We start from the raw sequence: 18326 nt of genomic DNA on the forward strand, positions 1-18326 counted from the left end.
AAAAAAGGAGTAGAAAAGTTTTTCCTACAGAAGGAATATATAACCTCTCAAGAACTTTTCCACTCAGTTCACATTAATTTCCTCAAACACTAACTAGTACCAGTTTTCCTGAGACTTGTTGGTATTTTCAAATCTTCCTATCAATATTCTCCAAAATTAAAATACTGCAGAAAGCAGCAGATAATTTTCATAGCACATATACAGCTTTCCTCCAAAATTAAGATGTACAAAGAATATTTACCCCAGAGTGTAACCTCTGTGGTCCTGTTTTTCGAACTCCTTGAGGCTATCAGCTGGCTCTCTCACGAGGTCTTCTTGTTAAAAAGGTGCTTAAGCAGTGTGGCCAGCAGCACGCCTTGCGATGAAGCACAAAGAAGCCTGGCTCTGGGTGGCTCACTTTCTGAGTCCCTTTAATTGATCATCCTAAACTACCTAGTTCCTGACTCGCTTCCAAAGGGGGAAGGGGAAAGGGGAAGGGGGAAGGGGAACATAAAAAGTATTTGTTACATTTAAAAAAGGGGTAAGGGGAAAGAGCTATGTCTATGTTCACCTCATTCAACTTCCTTGAGTAATGGCACTATGATGTTGCTTAAATAGGTAATACATGGACATTTGCACAGTGAGTGCGAACTGTTCATAACAAGGTCATAGCTACACAGACAGGTGGCCTCATGTGTGGGGAAGTAATGTCATCAAGGTGATAGACAAAAAAATATAATATTAAAGCACTATAAAAGATCTTCTGAGTAGTCAACTCCAGTGGCAAACAACCACATGACAAAGCCCTTAAAACATAAATGTCATTATTCTTACACAACTGCTAAAAATAGTGTGCAGATATGTATTTATATTTTCTTAAACTCTAAACTCTAAACATATATGAAATCTTGTTAAAAAAAAAAATCAGACAGGAACTTGATACACTTTTCCCTCCACAGAACAGCAGCTTTCAAGGCAAATTTCTTGGTATAAAGCTCCTATATGTATATTCTATTTCTTTGGTCTTCAATATTTATAAATTCAGAACAAAATTAAAACAAGTAGAAAGAGGGGGTTAGGAATAGTCAAGCAGAAAGTTCCAAAATGAGGTTTTCTTCTCTTCAGTTTTCTGTATATCACTTGTTTTGCATCTTCTTCAAAAATGAATTCAGCTAATAGAAGGTGATATGAAGAATCTTCTACTGCTTTGGTAGAGAAGTCACTTTTTATTTTGGATCCATTTCCATCATTGCTCAATCATTAACAAGGCCACATGAATCTACCAATCTGTAAATGAAAAAACAAAATGACACATAACAATCTCAAGAGACAAAATCACTGTCATATACAGTTGCTGAAGTGAGATACGAATGGATAAGGGGGGTAGAGGGACAAGGCCAGGCAGATTGAGGGGCTTACATGCAGCAAGATGCTGTGTACAGACTTTGCAACCTAGGTATGGGGAAAAGAGAATCCACGCAAGAGAGGTGGTGGTAACTGGAGACTGATTACATACTGGGAACTGATGAAAAACAGTATTAAGGAAAAATGGGAGCCATATTCCTTACTGTAGGAGAAAGGAGGCAACGATCATGAAAATTTGAACATGGAATCACAAAGAACAAAATAAGTAAATCCAAAAAATAACAAAGCAGTACTTAACTGACCTAAAGCATTCTTATCAATAAAATGGGGGGAAAAAAGCAATAAAGCAAATCTAAAGAGAGGAAAGGGGGGGAAAAAGGTAGCAAAAATGGAGACAATAATAAAGATAATTATTTCAAAATCAATAAAGATTATTTTAAAAAAGATAAACAGGGCTGGGAATAGTGGCGTACACTATTAATCCTAGAAGCTTGGGAGGCTGAGGCAGAAGGATCACAACAAGTTCAAAGCCAGCCTCAGCAAGTGCAAGGTGTTAAGCAACTCAGTGTCTCTACATAAAAATACAAAATAGGGCTGTGGGTGTAGCTCAGTGGTTGAATGCCCTGGAGTTCAATCCAAAACAAGATAAATAGAAGGTAAGCTGGTAAAATGCTTAAGGAAAAAAAAAAAAAAAAAGACAGCAAGAGGAGGAAATAAAACAACAGATTAAGAAATAGTGTAAGTGGCTGGGCGCAGCCTATAATCCTAGTGGCTTGGAAGGCTGAAGCTGGAGGATTGGGAGTTCAAAACCAGACTCAGCAATGGCAAGGTACTAAGCAACTTGGTGAGACCCTGTCTATAAATAAAAATACAAAAAAATAGGGCTGGGAATGTGGCTTAGTGGTCGAGAAACCCTGAGTTCAATCCCAGGTACCCCATCACACCAAAAAAGAAAAAAAATCATAAGCAAAGATTATGAATAATCAAAAATTAAACAAATTTGAAAATCTTAAATAAATCTCTATGAAATATCAAAAACTGGCCCAACAATATAAAACCTAATATCAAACCTGAATAAACCTTATATATTAAGGACACTTAAGAAAAACCCTCCTCCCCAAAGGGTTCCAAGGTGAAAAAGAGAAGCTGAATGTCTACCCTATGGTTTGCCAAGTGAGTGACTGAGTTGAGACAGGGAAGGTTTATACAGTAACCCACAATTGGAGTTCTGGGTTACCCTACAGAAATAACAGCTATTAATTCTTTAATATAGGTTCTGTGGTCCAGCCTACAGATTTTTATCAGAACTTATTGTTAAAATGACCTCTGCATAAGATCAAATTTTAATATAAACAGATTTTTAAAGTCAATTCATAAAATATTCAGCAAAAAGTAAAACCAACAGGACTTGCTAACAGATGAGATATTGCTAACAGATTCTAGTTTTCAGCTTGTTCAACTAGGTTACAGTGCTCAGTGATAGGGAATAAACACAGACTAGTTACTGTTTCTTCAGTATATTCAGAGATGTTCTTATGAAGGTCTACACCTATTATTCCCAATAAGAAACGATAATACTGTCACCATAATTAATTATTTTGGAAAAATATCAATAAAATCAAGATTTCTAATGGGAAAGACATAATTAACTGTTACATACTTTTTGTCATTAAGAACTCTGGTTGAGCCAGGCGTGGTGGCACATGCCTATATTCCCAGCGGCTCAGGAGGCTGAGACAGGAGGATCTCAAGTTCAAAAGCAGCCTCAACAATTTAGTCTCCCGAGTAGCTGAGATTTAGAGTATGTGCAACCACACCTGATAATTAAAGTTCTTTTGGGGATGTGGTTATTTTTATACAGTGACTAAGTGAAGAGTTTGTTTATTTAAAAAAAATGGTGTCATTTTAAAAATATATTTGTTTACTTATTTATTTATTTTTATGTGGTGCTGGGGAACAAATCCAGCGCCTTCCGCATGCTAGGCAAGTGCTCTACCACTGAGCCACAACTCCAGCCCAAGTTTATGCTTATTACTGAAATTTTTTGAGTAAAAAAATTTAAAACTATCTTAGAACCTTAAAAAAAAAACACGAAAGACTAGACAGGAGGGGTGATCAAGATTCCTTTTTTTTTTTTTAACATTTAAAAAATGATGTCAAGCATGTGCGCTGGAGCTCAAAGGAGAAGTCTGTTTTAAAGGTATAGTTTGGGGAATTTCCAGTATTTGGACGACAATAAGGCAGGAGAAGAGATGAGATCTGGGAAGACTATTAAAAGAAAAAATTATCAAGCCTGTTTCATTAATTTTCCATGTCTATTTATCACTTTCCTATTTCCAATGACACTCCAAAAAATTGACACTCTTAAAAAAAATCTAGTTCTTTAGGCACTAATAGTCTCTTCCACCATCTACCTCAGCATATCCCCATCAGCTGACATTCTGTTTCTAAATTCAGGATCAAATTACATCCTTACACTGCTCAGTAATGTCTGGTTTTCCACCAGCAATAAAATAAAATTTAACTTCCTCAACATGAGACAAGAAATAAACTTTTACCCACCTCCCAAGAATAAACTAAAAGTCATGTCTAAAATTCCAGTGACTCAGGAGATAGAGGCAGGATGGCAAGTTTGAGGTCAGTCTCAACAATTGAAACCTTGGCTCAAAATAAAAAATAAAAAGGGCCAGGGAGAGGCTGGGGATATAACTGTTAGTAGAGTGCTTGCCTCACATGCAAAAGGTCCTGGGTTCAATCCCCAGCACCCCTCCCCCCAACACACACACACACACACACACACACACAAAAAAAAAAAGGAGCCAGGGATGCAGCTCAGTGCTAAAGTGTCTCTGGGGTTCAATCCCCAGCACCAAAAACAAAAACAAAACAAAACAAAACAAAAAAAACCAAGAAGAATAAGCCTAGTCTCCTTAATTCTCTATGTAGAAGATATCTCCCTCTCTGAAATCCTAAAAGTACTAAAATTATGCCTTCTAGGGCATAAACTCTTGCTCCTTCCAGGGCATTATAAATGTTTATTTAAGCTACAAGTAAGCCAAAAACTTCTAAGAATTCTTCCCTTGACCTTCTTGGAAACGTACACAGCCTATTAACTACTGTGGTACTTTATATATGTCCACCAACAGATGAATAGCGCTCTCTCTCACACACACCCCCATATAAACATACAATAAACTAACTATAAAAATAAAGTACTGATTCATGCTACAACATGAAACCTGAAAACATTATTCAGAGTGAAAGAAGCCATACACAAAATGCTACATACGATTTCATTTGTATAAAATATTTAATCAATAAACTAGAGACAGAAAACAGATCAGTGGTTACCAGGAGCTGGGGGGCGGGGGAGAGGGTACAGGGGCTTAATACTTAAGAGGTTTCACTTTGGGGTAATAAAAAAGTTCTGGAACTAGACAGTCAGTGATGTCATACAACACTGAATGTACTTCATGCTCTACACTTTTCAAAATGGTTATAATGGTAAGCCTTATATGTATTTTTTTCATAATTAAAAAAAATGTTATTACTAGAGATTAAACTCAGAATCCTCTTCACTTGAGTCACATTCCCAGCCCACTAAATGTTTTTAATAAGATAGTTATCATTAAATAGAATTGATATTTTTCAATATTTTTTTTCGTTGTAGCTGGACACAATACCTTTATTTATTTATTTTTATGTGGTGCTGAGGATCAAACCCAGGGCCTCCCACATGCTAGGCAAACTCTACTGCTGAGCCCCAGCCCCAGCCCAGAATCAATATTTTAAAATACAAACAATGTAATACATCATCCATTCTTTTTAGGTTTCATATAAGTGCTTTTGATCCCTCCCTATGATGTGCATATAGAATCACTTGTACCTAAATATTTGATCTAACTATTCATAGATATTTGTCAGCAAACAAAAGATTTACACTTAAGTTGCTTTTTTTTTTTGTGGTACCAGAGATTAAATCCAGGGGAGCTTAACCACTGAGTTACATTCCCATCCCTTTTTAAATATTTTATTTAGAAACAGAGTCTCGGGCTGGGGATGTGGCTCAAGCGGTAGCGCGCTCACCTGGCATGCGTGCAGCTCGGGTTCGATCCTCAGCACCACATACCAACAAAGATGTTGTGTCCACCAACTAAAAAATAAATATTAAAAAAAAATTCTCTCTCTCTCTCTCTCTCTCTCTCTCTCTCTCTCTCTCTCTCCTCTCTCTCCTCTCTCACTCTCTCTTAAAAAAAAAAAAATAGAAACAGAGTCTCAATGAGTTGTTTAGGGCCTCAGTAAATTGATGAGGCTGGCTTTGAACTCCCAATCCTCCAGCCTCAGCCTCTCAAGCCGCTGGGATTATAGGTGTGTGCCACCGTACCTCGGCCACTAAAATGCATCTTTTTTTTCTCTCTCTTTTAATATTTATTTTTTTAGTTGTAGTTGGACATAATACCTTTACCATTCATTTATAAAATGTACTCTTAAAAAAAAAAAAACAGAATTACAAATGTTTCTGAAAGGCAACCCAGGATGCAATGTGCTGTCCTTGAAACAAACAAATGGAAAAACAAAACAAAACAAAAAAACCTTTAATTCTTCCTTGTAGATAAGCCATTTTGTCAAAAGCATAATTTTAAGTACATCTTCAATCATAAAATAAAATTTCTTTTTTTTTAAAATTTATTTATTTTTTTTAGTTATCGGTGGACACAACATCTTTGTTTGTATGTGGTGCTGGGGATCGAACCCGGGCGGCACACATGCCAGGCAAGCACGCTACCGCTTGAGCCACATCCCCAGCCCCATAAAATAAAATTTCTATTCTATATATGCTATATAAAATAATTGAGAAGTGTTGTCTCTGTAACACTAGTGCACTATGGCTGGAATATAGGGATTTTCCTTTTAATATAGGAAAATAAAAAATATGCAATGTCTGACTTTTAATCAGGCTTGTTTAACTTTGGCTCCACAAAAAGTGCTTTTAAGTACAAGACTAATAGATACAATTTGGTCATTTGATAAGATTTCTTTGATACAGGCTTTTGGGTATACCCCATGAAATCGACAAAGTTAATAATAAATCATTTCATCAATCACGTAGTGTACAATCTGTATATACCACAGAATTGAAAAAGGATATTATCTAGTTCTCAACTAAGAGATTATCAAATAATTTTCACAATGGTTCATGATGTATTTGTCAATAAAAGGATTCAAAGAATTGTATGGCACATGAAAAGAGTAAAAAAAAACAGTAAAATAAAAAGATAGCCCATGAAGAAGGGGAAAGATATGTCTAATAGATAATCAAAGATAAAAAAATTAATAACATTAAAACACATTAATAAAAGTTTCTTTCTCTCTTTCTCTTTTTTTTTTTTTTAGAGAGAGAGAGAGAGAAATTTTTTAATATTTATTTTTTAGTTCTTCGGTGGACACAACATCTTTATATTTTTGTATGTGGTGCTGAGTGGTGCGCATGCCAGGCCAGCCAGGCCAGCAAGCTACCGCTTGAGCCAGATCCCCAACCCCTTGTATTTCTTTTTATTTGCAAAATATCTATTGTTACCTTTTACCATTCTTCTGTTGTTGATCTTTCTTTCTTATCTGACATAATACAATACATACTGATCCTTTGATTATCTGTTAGAAGCATCTTTACCCTTCTTCATGGGCTATCTTTTATTTTTTAGATGAACAAAAGTTCTTAGTCAAAGCTGTACATACCCCTTATGATTTACATTTCTGTGCCTTAAAGTCAAAGCATTTACCTATATAGCCTCATTGTCCTCTTGATTTTATAGTTTCGCTTTTCACATTTAAGAGTTAAAACACTTGGAACTGATTTGTATATAGTTTGAAATCTGTGTGAAATTTCATTTCTTTTTCAGTGTCAGAGATTGAACCCAGGGGCACTTAACCGTGATCCACAAATCCCCAGGGCTTTTTACTTTGAGACAGGGTCTCACTAAATTGCTTACGACCATGCTAAGTTGTGGAGGTTGGCTTTGAAAGTTTCAATCCTCCTGCCTAAGCCTCCTGAGCTGTTAGGATGACACGTGTACACCACCATGCCCTCATGGCATTCTTTCTCTATTTACAAAGTCAGCTCCATCATAAATTATTTCTACATATGTATGGGTCTAATTTTCAGGTTTCTGCTTCATTGGTCTTTTAATTAGTTCCTCCACTACTACCATGTGTCTTATCTACCTTGGCTTTATAATTAATATCTTATTATAGAGATATTTCCCATTAATATACCTTTATTAAAGGCCTCAGCTATTGGATTTCTCATAAATTTTAAAATATTAATATCAAGTTTAAGAAGGGAAAATCTGTTAAGACATTTCTTAGAACAGTAATGAATCTAGATCAATATGAGAGAATAAATAATAATAAATCCTCCAAAGTATATGCATGGGGTAAGTCTTTTATATAATCTCTTTACCATCTTATATAAAATTTCCCCATGAAGAGCTTGCATACCTTTAAAAATGATTTATTCTTACCTTCTTGTTTTAAAAAAGGCCTATGTATTATTATTATTTTTTTAACCTGTTTTAACTCAAAAATTTTTTTTCCCTGAGGTGCTAGGGATTGAACCTAGGATTTGCACATACAAATCAAGTACTCTCCATTCAACTACTATTCCCCTGATGCAAAAATGACTCTTTATGGGCTGGGCTATAGTTCAGTTGGTAGAGTGCTTGCCTTGCTTGCACAAGGCCCTGGATTCAATCCCCAGCACCACCAAAAAAAAAAAAAAAAAAAAAAAAAGATTCTTCATTTGATTGTTGATGAAGATGTGGTACAAACAAGGAATTCTCACACATTGTCAAAAACATAATTTTAAGTATATCTTCAATCATAAAATTTCTATTCTACATATGCTATATAAAACAATTGAGAAGTGTTGTCTCTGTAATGCTAGTGCACTATGGCTGGAATATAGGGATTTTCCTTTTAATATTCTATAGGAAAATAAAAAATATACAATGTCTGACTTTTAATCATGCTTGTTTAATTTTGGCTCCTAGTGGAAGTTTTAAATGGTACATGACCACTTTGGAAAACAGTTTGGCAAAAAAAAAAAAAAAAAAAAAAAGCTAAAGTTGTGAAACTTCTGTGACCAACTGTTTTAGTCTATTTTGTTCTACAATACAACAAAATACCTGAGTCTGGGTAAGTTATAAAGAACAGAGACTATTTCTCATAGTTCTGGAGAAATCTTAGAAGTTTGAAAGACTGACATCTGGAAAGAACTTGCTGCAGTGTCCCATGATAAAAAGAAAAGAACATGGAAGAGAAGGAGAGGAAAAAGAGGCTTGAACTTATCAAAACAACTAATGTACTCCAAACATAAGAGCACTAATCCATTCAAAAAGACAAAGCCCTCATGACCTAGCTTCTTAAAGGTCCCACCTCTCAACACTGCTGCCTTGGGAATTAATTTTCAACAATTTCAAACTTTGGGGGACACATTTAAACAATAGCACTCACCAATCCTAATCATAAGATTACAAGAAGTACTGATGCATACTACAACATAGATGAACCTTGAAAATATTAGGTTATGTGAAAGAAGCCAGATGCAAAGACCACAAAGTATATGCTTCTGAACAGATGAAATACAATACAGTACAAAGAGACAAAAGAAAGTAGATTCACAGTTGCCTAGGGCTGGAGAAAAATGGGAGATAACTGCTAATAGCTATGAGATTTCTTTCTGGGCATAAAAGTGTTAAATTAGTGGTAATCATTGCACAATTTTGTAAATATCCTAGAAACCATGAAATTGTACACTTTAGATGGGTGTGTTTAAAAAAATTTGTAGTTGTAGATAGACAGTATGCCTTTCTTTTGTTTCATTTTTATGTGATGCTAAGGATTGAACCTAGTGCCTCACACATGCTAAGCAATTGTCACTGAGCTACAGCCAGCCTTGGGGGTGTTTTGTTACATAAACCACAACTCTATATAATTTATAAATATTCATATAAATTATATTGTCATATAGAACTGCCCCCAATCACACCAATGACAAGTGATTGGGAACTGTTTTAGTGCCAATGTAACATAACACAAATTAAGATATTTGCTGCAAGGGAGAAAGACTATTTAATATGAAGATCAGACTACTATCACCTTAACCAAAAATCAATCCTAGCATTACTAAAGTTGGTCAACCAGGAATTATGTTTTATTATATGAGTAAAAAGAGGCATGGTATATTCTTTTTTTTTTTTTTAAAGAGAGAGTGAGAGAGGAGAGAGAGAGAGAGAGAATTTTTAATATTTATTTTTTAGTTCTTGGCGGACACAACATCTTTGTTGGTATGTGGTGCTGAGGATCGAACCCGGGCTGCACGCATGCCAGGTGAGCGCGCTACCGCTTGAGCCACATCCCCAGCCCAGGCATGGTATATTCTAGCCAAAAATGTTCATAACTACATCAAGCTTTTTAACTGTCAACTTTAATCCCCCACCCCCCAACCCCCCGCCTACTAGGGACTGAATCTAGGTATACTCTACTACTGAGCTACATCTTTATCCTTTTTTAACTTTTTATTTTGAAGCAAATCTCAATAAACTGCCAAGACTGAATCTGTCAATCCTCTTGTGTTAGCCTCCGAAGTGGCTGGGACTACAGGCATGTGCCACCATACCCTGATAACCTGTAAACTTAAGTTTAGAGAAAAATACAGGAATGTACAAGGAACAACCACAAAACCATTCTTGGAACAACTGGCCCAGAGAAAGTCAGTGTTAGTGAAAAATAAGGATTATGATAAATTAAAGAGACATAAGGAAATTAAAACATTTATTTACATGGAAAGTGGGCATAACTTTCTATAATAGCAAGCTGATCTCATTAGTAAAATAGAAATAGAAACCTACACTGTGCTTAGAAAATGATCTGGAAAAAATGCAAAGTGTAGTAATTTCTGGTAATGGGAATATTAGTGTTCACCTTTGCATATTTATACATTCTAACATCACATACTACATATATGCTGCTTGCAATACAAAATAATAAAGTAGGAGTTTTATTAATATTGATGCTCAAGCCTACTTCAAATTTTAAAAGGTTGAGAACTATTGCTTTAAGAATTGGGGTCAGGGATGGGGTTGTAGCTCAGTCGTAGAGCACTGCCTAGCACATGTGATCCTCAGCACTACACAAAATAAATAAAATAAAGTTACTGCATCTGTCTACAACTAAAAAAAGAATTGGGATGAGACAGGCACAGTGGCGCTTTCCTATTAATTCCAGCCACTTGGGAGGCTGAAGCAGGAACATTCCGAGTTTGAGCTCAGTCTTGACAATTCAATGAGACCATGTTACCATAAGATAAATAAAATGGGTTCAGTTTTAGTTCATGGTAGAGAGCCCCTGGATTCAATCCTTAGTAACACACACATACACACGTGCAAATTGGGGATGGACAAAAGAAAATTTATTATCTTTTCAGGAACAGCAGAATCAGAGAGAAACATACAAATGAAAAGAAGCTTAAAAGATTGCCAGCTAATTGCAGATTGTGGGACCTGGATCCTAACTCAAAAAGTCAACAACCAGATTCCTTGGTTGAAAATAAACCATATTTAGGTAGCCTAACAAGAAAAGGAATTTATCAAAGCACCCACTGAGATTCAAAGAATGAATGAGAGGTTCCTTGACTTGGCAAATATGCAAAAATCCAAGGGAAGTGAAGCACTCAAAACTAATGCCAAAGCCACAACACAGGAAGAGCCTGCTCAGGAAACTGGCCCAGCTAGCACTGCCACCATCAACTGGAATGAATTCCAAACTGTCATTCCTTTGCATCTTACTCCAGATGCACATCCCCAGTGAAGTGCATTCAACTGGCACAGCTTGGGTCACACAACCCAACTTTAGCTATCAGGGGTTCTATATATTAGGTACATGTGTGTACACAGTTTTTCCAGCTCCTCTCCCACAAACACTCACAAAAAGGAAATAAAGGAAGGGGGTTAAAATGATAAAACAAAAGATGCAACAAAGATAATTTTAAAGCCCAATTAGTACACAGGAATTCTGCCCATCTTGCCATTAATAAACTTTAATCATTATGCCTTCTTATGCTTTACTGTACCAAGCAAGAATCATTTCCTGAAAAGTAATTCCAGAAGGTAGTAAATAGTAATATTTACGCCTTTTCCAGGTAATCTAATTTCCGATATTCTGTAATTCAAAGGTCACAAGCACACACCAAACCTAAAAACTCTATCCCACCACATTAAAAAAAGGGGGGAGGGGGCTAGGCATGTTAAAATAAGACCAAGATAAGGTTAATTCTATCACAGCCCAAGCTATTAAACACAAAACAGAAGCATATTTATCACCTGATGCAATCTGACACATTAAATTCTGGATATAAGATTCAGAAAACTAAACAAATTACATTTATACAAAATTCTGAAAACATAGGCTTTGTTTGTTTTGCAGTACTGAAGATTGAACCCAGTGGAACTCTCACATTCCAACCCGTTTTTATTCTGAGATAGGTCTAAGTTGCTGAGACTGGTTTTGAACTTCTGATCCTCTTGCTCAGCCTCCTGCATGGCTGGGATTATAGCACATGTCACTGTACCTGGCTAATTATGAAGTTTTTAAAACTAGCAAAAACATTTTGATGGCATTTGCTCTGAAGTCACTACATCAAGCACACTACAAACAAGTGTTTCAGTAAAGATAATTTTTACCAAATAGTTTCAACTGCACTGATCCTGAAAGGGGTGTGTTGTATGAATACAACTAAATAGTGATAAGTAAATGGTGACATTTACAAAACCGCACAGTTTTTATAACTGATTTAACAGGAGTGACTACTATGGACTTGGGAGGCTGGGGCCGGAGGATCACAAGTTCAAGGTCAGCCTCAGCAACTTAGCAGGGCCCTGAGTAACTCAGCAAAACCCAGTCCCAAAATAAAAAAAAGGGATGGAAAGGTAAAGTGCCTCAGGGTTTTTTTTGGGGGGGGGGGCTGGGTTTAATTCGTGTGTGTGTGTGTGTGTGTGTGTGTGTATGTATTTCCTCCCCTACAGTTTTATTCTCTAGCTATTAGCAGTTTACCATCTGGGAGTACTATAACACTGAGCTATATCTCCAGTCCTTTGTATTTCTTATTTTGAGACAGTATCTAGCTAAATTGCCCAGGATGGCCTGGAACTTTGGGATTCTCCTTCCTCAACTTCCTGAGTTGCAGGAATTACAGACATGCAGCACTACACCAGGCTCAAAAAATCCAATTTAAGAGAAATTTTTAGACCAAACTGGTTGAGAAAACTGATTGGTAGCCAAAACCAGTAAATAAAGCCACAGTGAACCCACTATATTTTGGCTCAATTTTATAATATACAACTAGGAAAAGAAAAAAAAAAGGCAGGAAACAAACTAGCTGGAAAAGTTAATACTGAATTGGGCAGCAAAGCAAAAGCAAACCAAACACTCCACTTTACACAGCATGTCCGAGGGCAAATGACCAATACAATTACTCTATGCTGTTCAATAGTACAACTGCAGGGAAATTATATAGATGAGAACCACTGAATAAACTAGGAAAAAAAAAATTCACAGAATCATCTACACTCCTCCCCAACCCCACATCAAATTGCAATCTAAGTCTCTGTATCAACTACCAATTTACAGAGAATCAGGAAAATCTAGAATATGAGAAACTTTGCAAAACAAATGACCTGGTTTCTTTTTAACAAAATGCAAGGGAAAAAATGAAGGGGAAACTAATGAAAAGAGGCTCAAAGGATGTTAGCCAATTGCAGTTATGTGGGAACCTGGATCCTGAATCAAATTAAAAAGTCAACTGAAAAGTAACATCTAATAAGGGAAACTACTCTGTGTGCCAAGATATCACTGAATTTCATTAGAATGGTATGTAAGAGATTCATTAATGTCAATATCATCAAACAAATCACAAAGTGATTATTATGAGACAACATTTTAAGAACTCTACAAATATTATTTATTTATCACAACAACCCTAGAATAAGGTACTATTATCCCTACTTAACAGATGAAATATGCATAGAATTTCATCTGAGTAACTCTCCTAAGGTCACAAGGTGTACATGGTGAAGCTGACATTTAATCCAGGTTGTTTCACTACAAAGCGGCGGTGCCCTTTACTACCATATTATCCCATCTCTCTATATGAGTGGTGAAAACTGTCCTTTTGAATCACAGAGAAAACTGCCTAAATCCTCATTTCCTACCATGTTACCAGATTAATTACCTTCTGAAAAACTGTATACAAATCTGGAGAAGCGTTAATATAATCTATTTTAAACAAGTGTTGAAAGGAAACGAGATTATATACTGGAATTATTTTACAGCATCCAACATGATACCCACAATAAATGATTCCCACTGTTCTTCCTACCATACCAAAGTAATTAATAAAGTGCATGAAAAGTAGAATACCTGTAATATTTGTGTGCATGTATGGTGCTGGGATTGAACCCAAGAGGTCCTAAACGCTAAAGCAGTGCTCTACCCTCAAGCCAGCAGTTTTAATTAATCAACTGAAAAGCCCCAAACCAACTTTTCTGTATACTTATAAACTTCAAGGACGGCAATTACTCAGAAGTTTTTATATACTAAAATTTAAACCTACAAGAAGCCAAAAAAGGGTTTGCAAGCTAAATTTAAAATAGACACTTTTTTGGTACTGAGGACTGAACACAGGGATACTTTACCACTGAGCTACATCTCCAGTGTTTTTTTTGTTTTTGAGAGAGAGGGTCTTGCTAAGTTCCTGAGAGCCTAAATTTCTGCGCCAAGTCTTGAACTTATGTTCCTTATATCTCAGCCTTCCCAGCCATTGGGTTACAGGTGTGCAACACCATGCCTGGCAGGATACAATCTTAAATGAGTTTTCTGGAGAAAAAAATTTTTACTCCACTAATAAAACTACTGTCCAATTTTTGTGTGTGTGTGTGGGGGGAGGTACTGGGGTTTGAACCCATGGACACTATACCATTGAGGTACATCCCTAATCCTTTTTATTTTGAGAAAGGGTCTCACTAAATTGCTGAGGCCGGTCTCAAACTTGCAATCCTCCTGTCTCAGCCTCCTGAGTAGTTGGAATTGTAGGGCTGTGTCACTGTGGCCAACTGTCCAACTTTCTTCATAGTGGTAATTCTCTAGAGAATTATAGATTAACATGAGGCAAGGAGCACTTAATGAGAACATTAAAATTACTTCTGTAAGAAAAGACGGGGGCTGGGGTTGTTGCTCAGTGGCAGAGTGCTTGCCTTGCACATGTGAGGCACTGGGTTCAATCCTCAGCATCACATAAAAATGAATAAGTGAAATAAAGATATTACATCCATCTATAACTAAAAAATATATAAAAAAAAAAAAGAAAGAAAAGACAGGTAGGCTGAGCATGTGCCTAAAATGTGCAAGGCCCTAGGTTTGATTCCCAGCAACACAAAAAAGAAAGACCAAAAGCTATGTTGTTATCCTGCAAGTATTTTTATGCTTAATATGTTAAACTGTAAAATTCTTTGGTGTCAGAAATGTTTTATGAAATCATCCAAATATTTCCAGCTCCTAGTACACCAAAACTATCATGATAGTACAGCTTCCAGTGTTTCTTAAAAGAATGATTGATCTCTTTTGCTGAAAAGTGAAATATGCCCAATAGAGCAATTAAAGGCTGATTATTTACTTTAGTAAAGGAAACAACAGACATCTTTAAATACTTCCCTAGTATATTTGAAATTGCCTATAAAGATTTAACTTACATTATATTAGGTATATATGTTGCTTATTAGTTAAGGGATACCTATGGACAAAAAAAATAAATTAAGAGGAATTGAACTTCTTAAGTTTAAATACTGGCAATTTTGTTTGGAGCAGACTTTAGTGGGAAATAAAAATTACTGATTCAGAAATAACTCGAGGCATAAGGTCTCCAACAGCATAACCACATACTAAATTACAGACACAACCAACTATAGCAACTTCTGAGACAGCAAGCATGTTATCTGTATATTACCTAGATTCCAACAGACCCTCATCTGTCTGAAATGACACAAACCAAAATTTGCCTTTTTTATGAACTACTTTTTAATTTGGGATTCCTTAAAAGGTTTTGTTTTGCTTCTCATTTTTCCAAGTCTTACTTTCATGTATAAAGGCAGCAGTCATAGGGTCAAGCACAATAACTTAAGAGGTTTCTGGACTGGCAACTGTAGCTCAGAGGTAGATGGCACTGTCCTGGGTTTGATACCCAGCACCAAAAAAGGAGAAACAGAAGGAAAAAACAAAAAAACAAACAAACAACAACAAAAACCCCCACATTTCTTAGACTCAAATACTGTCTTCTACCTACTAGCTGAATTAATCTCTGTCTCATTCTTCTCAACTCTAAAATGGGAGAATAAAACAGTATTGCCAGGTGTGGTAGCTACCTTGCCTGTAATCTCAGTGGTTCAGGATCCTCAAAACTTCAAAGCCAGCCTCATCAAAATTGAGGTGCTAAGCAACTCTGAGACCCTGTCTCTAAATAAAATACAAAATAGGGCTGGGGATATGGCTCAGTGGTCAAGTGCCCCTGAGTTCAATCCTCAGTTCCAAACAACAACAACAAAAACCACACACAAAAAAACAGTATCTAAGAATTCTGAGCAACAGGCAGTCCCTGGTACATTAGACTAAAACCATAAAACCAAGATATACAATCTACTGAAATATGATTCAGAGGACTGGGGCTGTAGCTCAGTGGCAGAACACTTACCCAGCATGTGTGAGGCACTGGGTTCGATCCTCAGCACCACATAAAAATAAATAAAATAAAGTCATGCTGTCCATCAACAACTATTAAAAAAAAAAAAAAGTACTCCCACATTTCTCATTATTCCATATTTATTAAAATGGTCAAATGTGCTTTTCTCAGCTAAGGTTTTAAAACAACCACTGGTAAGAAAACTGTTGAATTCATTCAAAATAATGGCTTCCCATCTCCCCCATCCCCCCAAGTTAAAAGCTCTGAAAACAAACTATCCAGAATGAACTGAAAGAATGTTTTTTTTATTAACATGTACAGTTTTGGGTACCCTGTTAAAGTTTCACCCAAGTATAGTAAACAACAATGTCAAAACACAAAGCAAATAGTCATTTTTATAAAGAACTTGAAATGATTTTGTTGTAAAACCACCAAGGTAAGTACAGAAAAATTCCTAGGGGAATTGACAAAATAAGTTTATGTGTTTGAAAGAATGTAGAAAGACATATGCTAAGGAAGAGAACTATTTGTTTTACTACTAACTTCGACGATTTTTTTTTCACAATAGCATTTTAACTATTTTATCTTTTAAAGGGAAACCTGAAACTCAAGTTCCTTTCCAAATACTGTAAATTTACTGTTTCTGGTTTCCAATCTATGAAGTTTTGTTTGCAGTTAAAACTTCTGAATCTATTTTTTGTTGGTTTTTAAGAAGTAAACAAAATGACAGTCTTTGTTTAAAAAGGCACAACAATCAGGTGCCACATATCTAAACTGTTTTCATTTGCTGAATTATCTCACACCATTGTAAATGTCCCTAGTTTAACAGCACCCGATTTCCTTTCAAGTACAGATATAAAAAAAAATCTTAGAAAAGATAATCCAAAATATCACTCATTTCATTTTTGGTTGTTAACTTATAAAGAAAAGAACGTTCTGTTATTAAACTAAAACACAAACCACCATTAACTCTGCGTCTTCCTGGTAAGCAATATATTAATATCAAAGTTAAAAGCAACAATTTCAATAAATAACAAGCCAATCTCAGGGCACAACGATGGCAGATAAAACTGACACCACAGCACAATTTGAGCTATAAGCAACTTCCAAAATCAAAAAACAAAAACCGCACCCATTCTTAAGTAAACTTTTGGAGTAAGCAAACTTTCAGAACCCTACCTTTGTTTCCACCTAACAAAAGAAGTCTTCAATACACCAATAATAAAAAATAAAAACAACTAAAAGAACAAAAGATCCAGTTAATGTTTTATAGCGAAAAACTATCAAAAATGTTACGACATGTTAACGAATTTAAGTTATCCAAGAACAAGGTACTTCCCCTAGCTACAGCCATTTTAGATTCAGCTTTTCTTTTGGATTCCACGAATTGGGGAATAGAGTTAAAACGGGGGGGGGGGGGATACTGGCTGGAAGACTTCAAGATCACCAGCTTTCTCTCCCCAGGAGAGGAGGCCTGGTTGACATTGGAAAAGACAATCTAAATGAAAACACCCTGCTCCCACGGAGAACCGGGACAGCGGACGTGAAAGTTCCTCTTTTTCCCCTCAGCTATCCCACATCTGACTTACACGACTTTTTCCTCCTAGGTTTTCCTAATAAAAGCCTTTGGTTCTCATTCTAAGGGAAGAAAAAGAAACATGTAAACCGAGCCACTCCACCACCTTGCAGCCGTAACGCCTCGAGAGGAAGAAGCCAGAGAGCCGCAGGTGAGCGTTCCGACCCAAGACTAAAGTGAAGTAGGCGCGCTCTGGCGGCGACGCTCGTGTGCAAAGCTCCACGCGCGCGGGGGAGGGGGTGCCCCGTCCGAACTACAGGACCCGTGGGTTCCGCTCACCCATCCCACGGCGGACCTGTGCTCAACCACCTGTGTAAAACCTTCCTCCAACTAGTTTTAACACACGGCCGGTGAGGCACCGGGCGGAGCCCAGCGCTGAGCCAAGGCGCCAGGGTCCCCTACCGCTCCGCAGTCCGGAACTCCCACTCACCAAGCAGCGGCGGGGCTATAGCCAAGGACAAGACGCGGCGTCTAAGGACGCGTCCCCAGTTTCTTGGCCCGGCAAAGGTGACTAGCCCACAACCATAACAAAGCTCTTCCCAAAATGGCTGCCCGGCCCACAAGGCCCAGGAGGGGCAGAGTGGGTGGAGGAGGAGCGAAGAGCCAGCCGGCCTTCTCCCA

General features: G+C 36.8%; 1 protein-coding gene across 2 annotated transcripts in view; it reads right to left on the bottom strand.

Annotated features, from left to right (window-relative positions):
• The window catches only part of Gpbp1l1 (GC-rich promoter binding protein 1 like 1), a 42706-nt gene that overhangs the window by 23813 nt on the left and 567 nt on the right, over positions 1 to 18326 (bottom strand). The window contains exons 1-2 of one of the 2 annotated variants that reach the window (XM_077790968.1): positions 18136 to 18289; positions 242 to 1266 (exon numbers count right to left, since the gene is read on the bottom strand). The gene's annotated coding sequence lies outside the window, so the exon portion shown is untranslated. Of the gene's footprint in view, positions 1 to 241; positions 1267 to 18135; positions 18290 to 18326 lie in introns of those variants that run through there. The other variant, XM_077790969.1, reaches the window with a different exon arrangement.

The sequence above is a fragment of the Urocitellus parryii genome, chromosome 11 (genome assembly GCF_045843805.1).
Source record: "Urocitellus parryii isolate mUroPar1 chromosome 11, mUroPar1.hap1, whole genome shotgun sequence".
Classification (NCBI taxonomy): Eukaryota; Metazoa; Chordata; class Mammalia; order Rodentia; family Sciuridae; genus Urocitellus; species Urocitellus parryii.